Source organism: Erinaceus europaeus, chromosome 14, assembly GCF_950295315.1.
Source record: "Erinaceus europaeus chromosome 14, mEriEur2.1, whole genome shotgun sequence".
In the NCBI taxonomy this organism is placed as follows: Eukaryota; Metazoa; Chordata; class Mammalia; order Eulipotyphla; family Erinaceidae; genus Erinaceus; species Erinaceus europaeus.
Genome location: NC_080175.1, coordinates 76,617,491 through 76,634,706, shown reverse-complemented (window position 1 = coordinate 76,634,706; position 17,216 = coordinate 76,617,491). Strand labels below are relative to the sequence as shown.

The 17,216-nt window shown below is 38.0% G+C and overlaps 1 long non-coding RNA gene across 2 annotated transcripts in view; it reads right to left on the bottom strand.

The window, feature by feature from the left end:
• The window catches only part of LOC132532812 (uncharacterized), a 1,004,413-nt gene that overhangs the window by 570,184 nt on the left and 417,013 nt on the right, over window positions 1–17,216 (bottom strand). For both annotated transcript variants that reach the window (XR_009544744.1, XR_009544745.1), the window contains exon 4: window positions 8,478–8,547. This is a non-coding gene — a long non-coding RNA (uncharacterized LOC132532812). The remainder of the gene's footprint in view (window positions 1–8,477; window positions 8,548–17,216) is intronic.

Here is a 17,216-nt window from a genome sequence, read left to right as displayed (position 1 = left end):
TAATTTCGCGGGCCTGCTTGGCCCCGCCCCTAGGAAACCCGCCAGAGTTCCAGAGTGACAGAGTTAGAGAGTCCGAGAGTTCCTGAGTCCCTGAATTCGAGAGTTTCAGAGTTACAGAGTAAGAGAGAGTTCCACAGTGGAAGAGTTTCAGAGTTCGAGAGTCCCAGAGTTTGGAGAGTTCCTGAGTTCCAGAGTAAGAGAGAGAGTGCTTGTGCCGCTGCAAAGAGACAGCAGAGTTCTGTTTGGTAATTAGTTTGTCTTAGTTTATGAATCATTGTTCCTGAATAAAGAAATACAGCTTCCCTGCCCAGCCGTTGTCTCCGCGTCTCTGTTTCCCGCCCGTGAAGCCAGCTAGCCCGCCCGGCAAGAGCCTCCGAATTTTAACAACAAAAGCCAAACAAATCGCTGACTAATCATGAACCTAAATGACGTCAGGCGTGGAATGTCAACCGTTCAGCCTCATTACTAGAGTGAGACCTTTCCTTTCATAAGATTCTCTAATTCCATTCCAGGTGGTTCACTTCCTAACAAAGTCGTAGTATTCTTTTCCTGGTTCATTCTACCTTACTGAAGAATAGCAACTCTAGTATCCCCTCTCAACTTGATAAAAATCCATTGCATTTCTTGGGGACCCTACCAGTCTGTAGGAACTCATTTCTTTTATTTTAGGGTAATATAGCTCCTAAATTACAAGTGATATTTACTTTTAACAGATTACAAGAATAGAATACACAGGTCATTTAGTTTCCAGTTCTCTAATTTTGGCATCTGTACATTATTTAGACAAGCTTTGGCTGCCTTTGCTTGGCTATGATAGACAATTTAGGCTATCCTTGACTCATGAATATAAATAGTTGTGCAAAAAATAAAATTTTATAAAACCAGAGCCTGTGACAAAAAAAAAATCACAGAGAGATCAACAACTATGAAAAAATCTAGTGTCGCATTCCTTAGAATGTCAGATTAAACTAACATGTGCCAGTCAATATTGCTCCACTGCGACCCTTGATGCCTCCTAAGCAAAACTATTAAGTCCAACATTCTCTCCTGTAAGCACTTATCTGTAAGGATGGCTAACATGTCCTCTGAAGCAGATATTGAAACTGATTGGACAATAGGTAGATACCAGACAGGGGCTTGGGGGCCGACCTCTAGAAATAGGGGGAGAAAATCTTAATCTGCAACACAATACTGTTCTCTTGAAACCCTATCATTTTCACTTCCCATGTGTCTGCTGCCTGACTGTGAATGGATTTGAAAAGGAATGGTTAGTGCTGAAAATTGGATCAGAGCTAACATTCTCTCATTTTTATCAGCAGCTGCCAAAGGTCATCTGACATAATAGCTGATGAATTCAAGCCCAGTGGATTTCATTTGCAATTTTCAATTTACTGAGGCCTCCAAACCCCACGGTGATAAAAGCTTCCCCTATCGTGGCCTGTCACAAACATCAAGAAACTGCACAAACCCACAAGAAAGAAAAAAGAGAAAGCTGTGCATCCTCACAGGTACAGATAAGGAGAACAGGAAGAAATGGTATCATGCAGAAAGGTTCAGAGCAGCTTGTGTGGCTACAGGAAAAGACTATGAAGAACAATCAAATAACTTCTACACACTAACCTCAGGTTTTGTTTGGCTTTTTCTGGGAAGATTTCCTTCTCATCTCTTATTTGACATGTATCCAAACAAAATATGTGAATCTAAATATGGAAATAAATTAATTAATAATCTGTGCTTAGTCTGGCCATTGGAGAGCAAACATGTTCTGTGTGTCGTAGGTACCATAGTTTTGATTTACAAAATGTCTGATGGTGAAGGATCTTTTATCTATCTTTTATCAGCACTAAGAAGTCATTTGTTTTCTCACAGAAAAAAACGGTTGCTTTTTTGACTAATTTCCAAGAGCAGTCAAAAAACTGACTTGGCAACTACTTAGAAGTGGATCTAGACACAGTGTCTATCATAGATGTATTAACAAGAGGAGGAAACCCATTTTTCCCCCATTGCCAACCTATTTACAGTGAGCTTAGGAAGGGTCAGGAACTGAATCTTGCTCTCCGCAACTGCTCAAATTGAGGAAACCATATGCTTCCCCCCCCCCCCGGAGAATAACAAGATTAAAAGCTGGCCAGTCCATCTTCATCTTACCTTAGCTGACTGATATAGCTATGAAAAAGAGAAATGTGACCACTGTTTGAGGTGTAACTGCTGGAAGACTTTAATTTCAAATCTGAATGCCTGGATCTCTTTTCTACCAAATAGACTCAAATAGGCTTTTCAAATTGGTCTAGTAAGATAAGAGGATCTGGCAGAGGCACCTATCAATATGCCTTGTAACAATATTTCTTTTTTTCTTCCTTTTTTGGGTAACAACATTTCTCATGATGGTTGGCAAGAAAACCCAAGTGTGGCATCGTGGGTTCACTCAGGATCTGGATATTTCCTCTATTTATGTATTGGCAACTGAGAAATTACAGCTTGGGAAGGAAATGAGAATAATCCTTGGTTGAATAATGTGATTGTGAAATATTGACTGCTATCAAATCATTCTTTAAATCATCAGAGCAAAATTTAAAATATAGGCTATCATAATTGAACCCTTAGATGTTTGAAATCGAGCTATTTTTTGTCATGATGTGACTTTTCAAAAGTCGCTCCTCCTATTCCCCTTTAAAGTTTCTATGGGATCTAAATAGGACTTTCTCTAAATTTACCGTTTCTATGGGTGCTCCTTAGATTACTAGTATAACACAGAGACTTTGGGAGTGGTAGAAGAAAGGCCAAGCGGTGGCACACCTGGTCACACACATAGACATTACAGTGAGCAAGGCCCCAGGTTCAAGCCCCTAGTCCCCACCTGTAGGGGGGAAAACTTCACCAGTGGTGAAGCAGGGCTGCAGGTGTCTCTCTCTTTCCTTCTCTATCCCCCCCGCCCCTCTCAATTTCTCTCTGTCTCTATTCAATAATAAATGAATACAAATATCTTTAAAGATTTTTAAAAAGGAAGTGGTAGAAGACACTTATGGGGTTTTAATTTAATCATTTCACTGAATATGCATATAAACTGGTGAGAGTTTCATTATATGTTCCGTGGCAATAGCACAAGACAAGCTGCCGCAACTGGTCTGTCATTACATAGCAGAAACGTTAATATATTTTGTGTTCCCTCTTTTATTAGGACAGAGCTTTAAATGAGTCTGTGGACCAGTTCAGAAAGACCATCAGTTCTCATACTCTGGGACTAATTACATTAGCCAGATCAGGGTACTTCCTGTTGTTTTAGTGATATAACAGGTCATTTTGCTTAATTGATTTTTTTTTCATTCCTTCATCTGGCATTTACTTAATACACATTAACCACATTGAGAACTATGAAGATCTTCCTACTTCCAAGCAGTTGGCTGAAAAAATATAATAAAGAATATTTTAAGTCGGGAGTCGGGCAGTAGCACAGCACGTTAACCGCAGGTGGCACAAAGCACAAGGACAAGAGTAAGAATCCTGGTTCGAGCTCCCGGCTCCCCACCTGCAGGGGAGTCACTTCACAAGCGGTTAAGCAGGTCTGCAGGTGTCTATCTTTCTCTCCCCGTCACTATCTTCCTCTCTTCTCTCCATTCCTCTCTGTCTTATCCAACAGTGACAACAACATAACAATAACAACTACAGCAATAGCAACAAAAGGAAATAAATAAATAAAAAGATCTGGCTTTGAATTAAAATATATTTTTAAAAGAATATTTTAGCTCCCTCCCTACTGAGTTACATAGTTCAATTTTTTTAATGAGAAGGAGGCTGGGTAGTGGCACACTTGGTAGAGTGTACACATTACCATGTACAAGGTCCTGGGTTCGAGCCCCTGCTCCCCACCTGCAGAAAGGATACTTTACAAGCAGTGAAGGAGGTCATCAGGTGTTTATCTTTATCTCTCCCTCTCTGATTTCTTCTTCCCTCTCAATTTCTCTGTGAAAAAATGGCCATGGGGAGAGGTGGATTCACAGTGCTGGCACTGAGCCTCACTGATAATCTTGGTGATAATTAAAATGAAAAGCCTATCCAGAGAATTTGGACAATAGAATGAAATTATACATCTTATGAGTAAAATCAGTGCTTCTATTTTCTCTCTCTGGGTAATATATAAATCACAATATTTTGTCAAGCCTTCATATATTTTATATTAATTTATTTACTAAATTTTTCTGTGGGCTGGAGAGATTGTTCATTGGACAGGGGGCATGCATTGCTAAGTATACAAGCCAGGTTTGAGCCCTAAAATCATATAGATGCTGCCATGGGAACATAGGAAGCTTCAGTACTGTAGCATCTTTGAATGAGAAGACTGGCCTGGCGTGGTGAGACTCTAGAACCATTAAATAAATAAGCAAGTGCTTTTTTTAAATTTGCCTCCACAAATTCATTTTTCCTGAAGGTTATTATTTCCTTTTCCTTTTCTTTCTTTTTTTCTTCTCCTCCTCTTCCTCCTTTTTCTCTTTTTCTTTCTCCTCCTTTTCTTTTTCCTTCTTCTCCTTTTCTTTTCTTCCCTTTCTTTCTCCTTCTTTCTTTTTCCTTTCTCTTTCTTCTCCTTCTCATTCTTCTTTTTCATTTTATTTGATAGGACAGAGAGAAACTGAGGGTAGACCTGCTTTATCAGTTGAGAAGCATCCCTGCAGGTGGGGAGTGGGGAGTGGGGGCTCAAACTCAGATCCTTGAGGAAATCCTTTCCTACAGTACCAAGTGTACTTGACCAGCTATGCCACTGCCTGGCCCCACAAATGCTTTTCTTTAACTGGACCAATTTTTTTAAAAATAAATTATTTAAGCTAAGAAGAAATAACCGTGGATACTACCAATAATGGCAAACCCATGTCATGACTCATGAATAAAATAAAAGCAGAAATATAATGTTAGTGCATGTGTCCCTACATAATTTTATATCAACTATTAGTGGTATGAGTTCTATCCTTTAGGAGATAATGGCGGGATGCATAGTGCAGATAGGAAACAGTGAAGCTGGTTTGACTGTCACAGGAATGAAAGCTCTATGAGAACATATGATTTGAAATATTTCTTGCTGTATTTCCATCTCCTAAGGTAGCATTTGGTACATATAAGGTAAAAAAAATATTTGCTAAATGAACAAACTAGTGCCACTTAGCTTCTCAAAAATCAATATAAACTTTCCCTATAGTCATATTCATTATACTTTACCACAGTCATTTGCCCAACGTCTTCCTAATCCTCAACTGGCCAAAGGCTTTTTACTTCCGTTGTATCATCAGTGTCTAGATTATTGTCTGATACACAGAAGGTGCTCTAAATATTTATTAAGTAAAGAGATACACCATCTCAAGGTCATCAGTCTTTTTTTTTTCCTATGATCTTACCGATCATGCTATTATAGGTGCTGAATTGGCTTAAAGCTATTCAGTAGTAGCTATGTTAAAATGATATTGGGGCAGCTTGGAACGTTCCTACTCATGACCACAAAATGTGAGCTCTGATCTATAGGGATGCAGAGGTCACATAGGCTCCTAAGCTGAATATGAGCCCCAGATCACATGAAATCAATGGGGTTTATGGTCAACAATATTTATACATCTTTCCCATATTTGGGAGCTACTCTCTTCCCTGATCCAGCTTTCTGGTCCTTTATCCAGCCATGACATCATCTCCCCAGACAATAACCAGGATCCACCTACATACAGATTTTAGGCTCAAGGGAAAAAAAAAAAAAGAAAGAAAAAAAACTAGTATAGCCACTAGTATAGCTTTGGAATATGACTAAAATATGCCTACTAGCTATCTACAAAATGGAGGACCCCCCCCAACTCTTCATCTGCACTATTCCAGCCTTTAGGTTCATGATTAGTCAACAGTTTGTTTGGCTTTGTATGCTAACTCTCTTTTCAGCCACCAAGTTCCAGATGCTACTATGATGCCAACCAGACTTCCCTAGATAGACAACCCCACCAATGTGTCTTGGAGCTCCGATTCCCCAGAGCCCCACTAGGGAAAGAGAGAGGCAGGCTGGGAGTATGGATCGATCTGTCAATGCCCATGTTGAGTGGGGAAGCAATTACAGAAGCCAGACCTTCCACCTTCTGCATCCCACAATGACCTTGGGTCCTTACTCCCAGAGGGATAAAGAATAGGAAAGTTATCAGGGGAGGGGATGGGATATGGACTTCTTGTGGTAGGAATTGTCTGGGGTTGTACCCCTCTTATCCTATGGTTTTATCAATGTTTCCTTTTTATAAGTAATTTAAATTACTTATAAAAAAGCTTTGCTGAATAACTGAATAAATAGTTTACCAACAACAGAGAAACAGAGTCTTCTCCATATATGGAAGACTAGGTAATCCCTTTCCAGTGCTTAAACATAGTGTCAGTTTTTCGACAGTTGTATAAATTACTCTTGGTGAGCCTTCTCTTATGATTTTACAAATTAAGATTACACTGGAGTTTATATATTGATAGAAAAACTGACAAATTTGAGGATAGGAAATTACATCAAATGGTACCAGAGAGTGACCTGATGGTATATTTTTATTTAGATAGCTTTTATGAATCCTCTGATTCACATAAGAATCAAACATTCCAGTGAGACAAGTGATATTTACAAAATCCAACTTTGTGTTTTTCAATTATAAGGACATCCATAAGATGAAACTGCAGAGAATTAGTTGTATTTCTATGGCCCCACCCCCAAAAGAGCACTGTCAATCATTGCCCTAAACATAAGCTTTCGTAGGTTTTTAATGCTTTGAACTGGAAAACGACTATTTTAGTGGATAATTAAAGGGTGTTACAACTGATTGAGTTTGTGTAGAATCAGGAAAATTGGTGGGACTGGAATGAACATGAAGGTCACACCACTTTTCTTTTGTAATACTTTCAACTACAAATGATTGTTCCACTGAAAATCAAGATGTGAACTCAGTATCACAAATAAGGTGGTAAGGTATAACTGCGAAATCAAACAAGAGAACAGTATCATTTGAGAAATCATACTCAAAGAAATGATTTCTTTGATGGCATAATTCTCCTTCATAAAATTACTGATTGATTTATGTATTTCATATCCTTGATTTACTTGAGTAAATCAACACTTCATGGAATAGGATTCAGTAAGATATCAATGAGTATTGTATCCAAAAAAATATGCCCTCTTGAAAAGTTCATGTTAAGCAAATTAAAAACTATGTTTCTCTTGTCCTTCAGAATCTACTAATATTCTCTTGACCAGTAAAGAGTTAATGTATTAAGCATAGAAATATGTTTTTCCCCACAGAATATCTACCTATTAGAATTTTTCAGAACACAGGTTGAAACACTTTCAGAGCATAGTCATCTCCATAGGAATGGCTTTCTTGAAACAATATTGCTATAGATTAGTTATAAAATACCTTCCCAGTGGCTAATATAATTCATTCCTTCTTATAAAATCTATTATTACAAAATCTGACAAAAGTATAGAAAATTTTAGATAATGGTATAAAAATCTCTCCTGGCTACTGATCCCATATTTTGTTGATTCTATAGACTCAGACGCAGCAGTTTGTATTTTAATAAGATTTTAAAAGAAGTAATTACTGAATAGCTATATTATTGACTAATTTCCCCTGCAAGTCTCTCCCCGATCCTATTCTCTTTGCACTTTTCCCAAAGGTAAACATTATCCTGAATTTGAGGTTCTGGGGAAATTCTTTTAATGCTTTCAAAACTCTCCTTTAAAAATGTTTTTATTTACTTGTTTTGAATAGAGGCAGACAGAGAGGGGAGAGATATATGTGCAGCACTGCTTCACTGCTCATGATGTTCCCCCCTCCTCGCAAGTGAGGACAGGGACTTGTATCCAGGTCCCCATGCGCAGTAATGTGTGCACTCAACCAGGTGTGCCACCACAGAGTCCTCACCCCCACCTCCTTTATAAGTTGAATTTCTTATAGTCATTGGCTCACTATGTTAATCTTCTTACTATATGGATTTTGTTTTCTGAGTGGGTTCCAAAAGAAATAGGTAGATTCCCCACTTTTTCTATTCTTCAAACCACCATATGTGTATGTACACATATATCAACCAACCTAAAGATCATTCATAAAATATTTGAAGCAGACACTTCACCAAAGAAGATATCCAGGTGGCCAACAGACATACAGAAAACTGCTTAAGTCCTTTGTTGTTGAGTGGGTGAGAGGCTTTCAGATCTTGGTGTATGATGGTGGAGTGGGAGTGAAAGTGCTTTGTAGAAAATTGAGGATTTTTTCAAATGTATCAACAACTGTATTTACTGTAAACAATCACACTCAATAAAAAATAAAAATCCCAAACAAAATATTATAAGACTAAATTCAGTAATGTTAACAACAACAACAAAAGGATAACATGAGGGGCTAGGCTGTAGTGCACTGGGTTAAGTGCATATAGTGTGAAATGCATGGGCCAGTGCAAGGATCAGGGTTTGAGTCCTGGCTACCCACCTGCAGGGGGTTCGCTTCACAAGCGGTACAGCAGGGGATTCACAGTGCAGCACCAAGTCCAGGATTAATGCTGGAGGAAAAAAAAAGGATAACATATGACCAAGTTGAGTTTATTTCGGTAATACAAAGTTGTATTAACACTTTAAAATTACTTAATGTTAGTCATGTCATTAACAAAATAATAAAAATTTCAGTAGGAGCATCAATAGCATTTGCTAAAAACTTACTATCCATACATGTTAAAAATCCTTAGCAAACCAGAAACAGAAGAGAACTCTATTAAACTGACAAGGGACATCTATTAAAGAAAACCTGCAGTGAATTTGATACTTAATAATGAAATATGTAGTTTTTTCTCTAAAATTTAGAATGAGATGTGGATGTCCTTTATTGCTCCTATTAGACATCATGATAGGGGTTTTGAAGAAATGCAATATGTAGACTTCTAGAAGGGTCTGAGATATAGTGACCTAATCAGGAAAGTTGGCTATCTACCAGAAAACAAATATTACAACAAAATAGTCCAATCAATTTCATCAGAGAATAGCTGAAATTTCAGGTAAGGAAAGGAATATCACTACCAAAAGCTCACATATAAAGCAGGACCCAGCTTTACCTGTGGCCAAAGAGATACCAAAACAGATGGGGGAAACTAGGCAAACACTGGTTCAGCAAAACCAGGATCAAGGGTAGAAAATTCAAGATGTAAACGCAGAAGTTCTTTCAGAGAAAGACTTTAGGGAATTCACTGTCAGGAACTTTGAAGAAATACAAAGCTCTCAACTTAATATGGAAAAATGGATTAAGAAAGAATTCCATGACTTCAAATTTGGACTCAATTGACAGGAAAATGGAAAACTTGAAAATAGAGTTACAGGGCATGAAGGAAACTTTGAATGTAGTCCAGTCTCAAATAACAAGTCAAGGAATTAGACTTACCCATGTAAAAGAGAACATCAGAAACAGAAGACAAGCTGGCCATATTATTTAACTTCAAAGTAGAAGAAGCAAAAAGATGTAGGGAAAATAAGGAAACTCCTATCCATCAGAAGCTTGAAGATTCCATCAGAAAAACAAAAAGAATCATAGGGGTCTCAGAAGTAAAGAAAAGAAGGGAGAAGAAACCATACTCAAAGAAATATACATTTCCCCCCCCCCAAATCTGGGATGTGATAAGGATATAGAAGTTCAAGAAGCAGAGAGAACTCCCAAATCCCTAAACCCAAATAGACCTACACCAAGAGGACACATCACTGTGAAACTATAAAAGTCAAGAATAAAGAAAAAAATTACAAGATGCCAAGGGAAAGAAGAAAGTGGCTTATAAAGAGAGGGAGGGTGGATGATGGAGCATAGGGTTAAGCATACATAGTAGGAAGCACAAGGACCAGAATAAGGATCCCGGTTCCAGCCCCTCTCCCCCACCACACCCCCTACCAAGGGGCTTCATAAGTGGTGAAGCAGGTCTGTGGGTGTCTTATCTTTCTCTCTCTCTCCCCTCTCAATTTCTCTTTGTCCTATCCAAAAAAAAAAAATCAAGAAATAAAATGTCCTCCAGGAGCAATGGATTCATAGTGCAGGCACAGAGACCCAGCGATAACCCTGGAGGGAAAAACAAACAAACAACAACAACAGAAAAAAAACAGTATCAGATTTCTCTGTAGGAACCATGGAGACCATGACAGAGTAGATTGGTGTATTCAAGATTTTAAAAGACAATAACTGCCAACCATACATACTTTACCCAGCAAGACTATCATTCAAATCAGAAGCAGGAACCGAAACAATGCCAGATATACAAAAACCAAAGGAGTTTGCCTTTGCCTACCAGACCTGCCTTGCAAGAGTTACTGAAATGAGTGCCACAGAGAAAGAAATAAGAGCATTTAACCCTCAACAAGGTGATAAACAGTCAAACAGACCCAGAAACACAAGCCAAAGAAATACAAGACAAACTTAAAGTATGAGTGAGGAGGAAGAAATGCTGTGACAGAAAATGTTCAAGCAAAGAATGGTGAGACAGCAATAGTTTAAGAAAGACTCTATTAGATGTATCTATATGTAAATTATATGTATAATACCTTTATGTACAACAACTCTACTTGTATATAGTCCTCTGTCTTATTAAATGATGCACTTTTTCTCTCTAGTACTTTTCAAGACTCTGGTTGGTGCCTGGTCTCTCTTGTTCTGGAAGAGCCCTGGTTCTGTGGTGACTTGCCCTCTCTCCCTCTGTTTCTTTCTCTCTGAAGAAAGTCAGCTCAAAGCAGTGAAGACTTGGTGATAATAAAAAAGGCACTAAAGTAACTATCTTTATTTGCAAATGGCATAACTATATGTAATACACAGAAATCTACAGATAAATATAGGAATGAAAGAAAATGTTAAATAATGGATGCCTGGGCAATATAAAAATAAATTGTTTGAGACTGGGCGGTAGCGCACTGGGTTAAGCACACATAATATGAAGTTCAAAGACCCACATAAAGATCCAGGTTCCAGTACCTGGCTCCCCACCTGCAGGGGAATCTTCACAAGTAGTGAAGCAGGTCTGTAGTTGTCTCTCTCTCCCTATCTCTATCTTCCCCATCCTTTCTCAATTTCTCTCTGTACTATCAAATGAAATATAAATGTATATAAAAAAGGCTACCATAAGCAGTGGATTTGGAGTGTGGGCATGGAGCCCCTGTGATTAGAGTAAAAAGGAATAAATAGTTTTATACAAATCAGTTATAAAAGTAATTGAATATGAAAAGTTTAAAATAATACCATACATAATAGCATAGGAAATTATGAAATTCTCAGAAGCTATTATAGGATCTCTAAAAAGAAAACTATTACATAATGGGGAAGAAACTTAAAGACCTAAATCAACAGATCAAGTTTGTGGATTAAATATTCATGTTAAGGTGTCACTTCACCCCAAATTTATTCACAGACTAATGTAATCACAATCAAAATCTCAGCACTATATTAGGGTAGATATAAGGATTAGCAAATTAGCTAATTATTTATTTGATATTAAGTATCATCAAAAGAAAGCTGAGCTGAAAAGTCTCACTAAATTACTCATTCAAGGAAGGAAATACATCATTGAATGATCTGGGACTTATAAGGTGGGAAAACTATTAGAATTATTAAGCAAGTCCAAGCTTGATCTTCTGAAGAGTTCTCAAGCATCTAGACACGGAGGACTGCCATTTCAACTATAAAGCAAGCAAACAGACTCAGAGTATTTAAGTAGTCAAAGAGATCTGAACAGTCTTAAAATGGGAGCTTAGAATACTATTTTTTCCCTCCTAGACTCTTATCCAAATCTCTTTTTCAGAAAATGCTGTTAAAAATTAGCATATGTATGCCACAGGACATACAGGTACAAAAATATGCCTAGGAGGTTCCTGGAAGATGGTGGACTGAGAAGCTTCTAGTGGCTTGAGCTCTGACCACATCTTCTGGAAACGGTAGGATTTTCTGCCTTTAGTAGACCAATCAATAAGGGGTCCTAGCGGTAACACCAAGGAGGTGACTATAACTTAATTTGGGTTAAGAAATAGAGTAGAAAAAAAGGGAAAAAAATTTTTTTCCTTTTAATTATTAAGCACACCTCCTTCCCCTTCCCCCCCACCCCATAACCAATCCCTGGGGACCAGCTCCTAGCAGGCTCCCCTGCTGAGCTTCTGTCTTTACCAAATTCCTGTCCCACCAGGGAGTATCATTCATTCTAAATCTATACCCTTCTGAAACCTCTGGCCTTCTTTCTTTCTAAGTAGCCAACCCCCCCACCTCACCCCACATAGCTAATTAAATAATTAAAAATAAATAAATAAATAAAAAAACCTCATTCCTTTCACCGCTCTTTTATGACTATTCTTTTTCTTATCTTTTTCTTTTTTCCCTCTCTCTTTCTTTTTTTTTCTTTTTCTCATTCTTGTCATTCTTTCTTCCTTAATCCTACAGCTTCCAAAGCACAGGCCCCAGCCCCCACACCACCAAACAGTGTGCTTTTTTGAATTCACTGATACACATTTGGGAATTATTTTGGGGAAGAATTCTGACTCAGTGTGGACTCTCACTGCGAGTGTCTCTGCTCAACTTCCCTTCCTCCTTTAGCCACCCCTAGAATATACAGTGGGTAGCAGATTTGCATAACTGTCTATTTCAGCTGTCCTTGTCTAGTCCTGAGGTTTTTTTTTTTTTTCTTTTTCTCATTCTTAATAATCAGCTGCCTCTGATCATGAGGTTTGAGGTAATCTGGGACAGGATTTTTTTTTTTTACCCTGCTCTATTTTATTATTAATATTATATAAAGGCATATATCTCCCCCCCTTTAGATTGATCAGAATTAATTCTTAGGGTATCTTTCATTGCTAGGGTAGTGGGCATCTTATCTATTGTGAGAGGAACTTATCTCCTTACTACTACTGTCTCTACAGACTCTCCCCTCCCTCCTCATCCTAGCAAATTAAAAAAATAAATTAAATTAAATTAAATTAAAAATAAAGTAATAAAAAAAACCTTTCCTATCACTGCTCTTTAATTACAGCTCTTTTTCTTATCTTTTCCCTTTCCTCTCTCTTGTCTCTTTTTTCTTTTTTTTCCTTTTTTTTTTAATCTTGTCATACACTTATTCCTTCCTTATTCTTTGCCTTTCTGAATTTGTCAATTATTTTGGGGAAGAAATCTGACTCAGAGTGGACTCTCTATGTCTGTATCTATGCTCTAGTTCCCTTTCCCCTCTTGTTACCCCTAGAATATACACTGGATAGTAGATTTGCATAACTGTCTATTCTTGCTATCCCTTCTTTCTTTTCTCTTTCTTCTTCACTGGGATTTGGTTACTATTTTTTCACAGACTGGAGAAATTGTTTGACTAACTGGTAGTGATTAAACTGCTTCAATACTTGCTTCAGTTACTACTGTAATTCCTGAGGTTGGTGAGTGCAATTGTCATAAAGGTATTTAGTACAGTGTTGCTTGTGCTCAAGACACAACAACTAAGGAACAACAGAGCATAAAAAAGAAACACATAAGTCAAAAAAATGGGTAGATCAAAAACAAATAAAACTGCTACTCCAATGAATGAAGACAAGAGCCCAGAAGAAACTACAAATCAGCCAGTGTTGGTATGCATGAGACTCCTTCTGTTTCATTTGGTTTAAATCCCCCCTGCTTAACACTATTCTATTTACATAACCACTTCATTCTATTTACATAACCACTGTTAACAAGTTCCACCCTCCCTCCAGGGCATTTGTGGTTCAGTGATAGGATTCTCGCCTGCTCCACCCCCTCCTTGTCACACTCTGATTTTCGCCAGTCACTTTTCTCTCCACCCTCTCTATGTCACATCCTGTTTCCACCCTACTTGGGAAGTATATATAAAGACAGCATTGTGAGTTTTAGAGTACTTTACCTTGAGTTTAGCGTAGCTCGTCTTAGATTGTGCTGCGTCCTGCTTGAATAAAGAGACACTGCCTACAGCTCAACCATGAGTCCCTGGTCGTCTGTTACCCACCAGTGAAGCTAGCCTGGCGAAAACAACAAGCCAGAAGTAACCATAGATAAGAAAAGTATGCAAGCAATAATACACTTATTAATCACAGAAATGAAAACAACATTGTAGGAAAGGAATGGCAGTATTAGGGAAACAACAGTTGAGACCCCCAAGGAAAATACTGATTATCTTGAGGCAATTAGAGAACTGAAAGCTGAAATAGCTGTAATGAAGAAAGAAGCTGAAAACAGAATTAGTCAGACAGAGGATGGTTAGAGAAAATGAGGAAAGAGGTAAAAGAGCTTAAAAAGAGATTGAGAGACACTGAAAACAACAACAGAGACATATGGGATCATCTCAAAAGAAGTAACGTTCGTATAATTGGCCTGCCAGAGGAAGAAAGAGAGGAAGGGGAAGCAAACATTCTAGAGGAAATAATAGAAGAAAACTTCCCAGACCTGAATAACAGAAAGGACATCAAGATTCAAGAGGCCCAGAGAGTACCAAACAGAATCAACCCAGACCTGAAGACACCAAGACACATCATAGTCACAATGAGAAGAAGTAAGGATAAAGAAAGGATCCTAAAGTCTGCAAGAGAGAAACAAAGAGTCACATACAAGGGAAAACCCATAAGATTATCTGCAGACTTCTCCACTCAAACTCTAAAAGCCAGAAGGAATGGCAAGATATCTATCAAGCCCTGAATGAAAAAGGGTTTCAACCAAGGATAATATATCCTGCTAGACTTTCATTCAAACTAGATGGAGGGATCAAAACCTTCTTAGACAAACAACAGTTAAAGGAGGCAACCATCACCAAACCGGCCCTGAAAGAGGTTCTAAAAGACCTCTTATAAACAATAACATCACTATAATACTTGCAATATATCAGAGCAAACAAAAAAATTTTTTTTGAACAATGGCACTACAATACATTAAATCCATAATATCAATAAACGTCAATGGCTTAAACTCACCTATAAAAAGGCACAGGGTGGGGGGATGGATCAGAAAACATAACCCAACCATATGCTGCTTGCAAGAATCCCATCTGTCACAACAAGATAAACACAGACTTAAAGTGAAAGGATGGAAAACTATCATACAGGCTAACAGACCACAAAAACAGGCAGGAACAGCCATTCTCATCTCAAACATGATAGATTTTAAATTAAATAAAGTAATAAAAAGATAGGCAAGGACATTACATAATGATTAGAGGATCAATCAACCAAGAAGACTTAACAATTATTAACATCTATGCACCCAGTTAGGGACCATCTAAATACATTAAGCACCTACTGAAAGAATTTCACAAATACATCAATAGTAATACAATAATAGTGGGAGACTTCAATACCCCACTTTCACACTTAGACAGATCAACAAAGCAGAGAACCAACAAAGATATAAGAGAATTGAATGAAGAGATTGACAGACTAAACCTCTTGGACATTTTCAGAGTCCTTCACCCCCCAAAATTGGAATATACCTTCTTTTCAAATCCACATAACACATTCTCAAGGATAGACCACATGTTAGGCCACAAAGACAGCATCAATAAATTCAAGAACATCGAAATCATCCCAAGTATCTTCTCAGACCACAGTGGAGTAAAACTAACATTTAACAACAAACAGAAAATTATTAAAAGTCACAGAATTTGGAAACTAAACAACATACTCTTTAAGAACCACTGGGTCAGAGACTCACTCAAACAGGAAATTCAAATGTTCCTAGAAACAAATGAAAATGAAGACACAACCTATCAAAATATTTGAGACACAGCTAAAGCAGTACTGAGAGGGAAACTTATAGTCATACAATCACATATTAAATACCAAGAAGAAGCTCAAATGAATGACCTTACTGCACACCTCAAGGACTTAGAGGAAGAGGAACAAAGGAACCCTAAAGCATCCAGAAGGACAGAAATCACTAAAGTTAGAGCAGAAATAAACAACATCAAAAATAAAAGAACCATACAAAAGATCAATGAAGCCAAATGTTGGTTCTTTGAAAGATTAAACAAAATTGACAAACCCCTATCCAGACTCCTCAAAAAAAAAAGAGAGAAGACTCAAATTAATAGAATTATAAACGATGGAGGAGATATCACAGGTTCGAGCCCCCAGTCCTCACCTTCACGGGGACATCTTTGAAAGTGGTAAGGCTGTGTTGTAGGTGTCTTTCTCCCTCCCTTTCTTTTTTTATCACTTTCTAACAAAGTCCCAAAACCTAGATATACACCAGTTTCTGTGAGAGAGAGCATATATTCACACGTATTCGTAAACTACTGCAAAATATATACCTGAAAGCAGAAGTACACTAGAGTTTGCAGTGAGTACCCCCCTAACACTTCCTCTCCACTATTCCAAGCTTTGGGTCCATGATTGCTCAACAATTTGTTTGGCTTTGTATGTTAACTCTCTTTTCAGTCACCAGGTTCCAGATGTCATCAGGATGCCGGCCAGTCTTCCCTGGTTTGTAGACCCCACCAATGTGTCCTGGAGCTCAGCTTCCCCAGAGACCCACACTACTAGGGAAAGAGAGAAGCAGACTGGGAGTATGGAACTGACCAGTCAACGCCCATGTTCAGCGGGGAAGCAATTACAGAAGCCAGACCTTCTACCTTCTGCAACCCACAGTGACCCTGGGTCCATGCTCCCAGAGGGCTAGAGAATGGGAAAGCTATCAGGGGAGGGGGTGGGATATGGAGATTGGGTGGTGGGAATTGTGTGGTGTTGTACCCCTCCTACCCTATGGTTTTATTAATTAATCCTTTCTTAAATAAAAAAGAAAACAAAAAATATGCCTATATTTAAGGTATAAAAAATGCAAAGAAAGATATACATAAGAGGCTGGGGAGACAGCATAATGGTTATACATGGAGCACCAAAGGTCCCAGGTTCAGTCCCCAGAACCACCATTAACCACAGTTGAGCAGTACTGTGTCACACACACACACACACACACACACACACACACACACACACACACACACACACACACGACAAAATGATTTTTTTTTTAAAATCTAGTCTTCTTTTAAAATTTAGTTGTCCTTCAAAATCCACTGTAACATTCTCTCTGAATAATTATCTATCATTCCACATAAATTGAGTTCAACACTGAATTTATTTGCAGATACAGCAAGGGCTCTAGAATCAGACTCTTGAGTTGCATTCTAGTTCTGACAATTATTTACTTTCATTTAGTTAATTAGTCTACCGGCACTTCAAC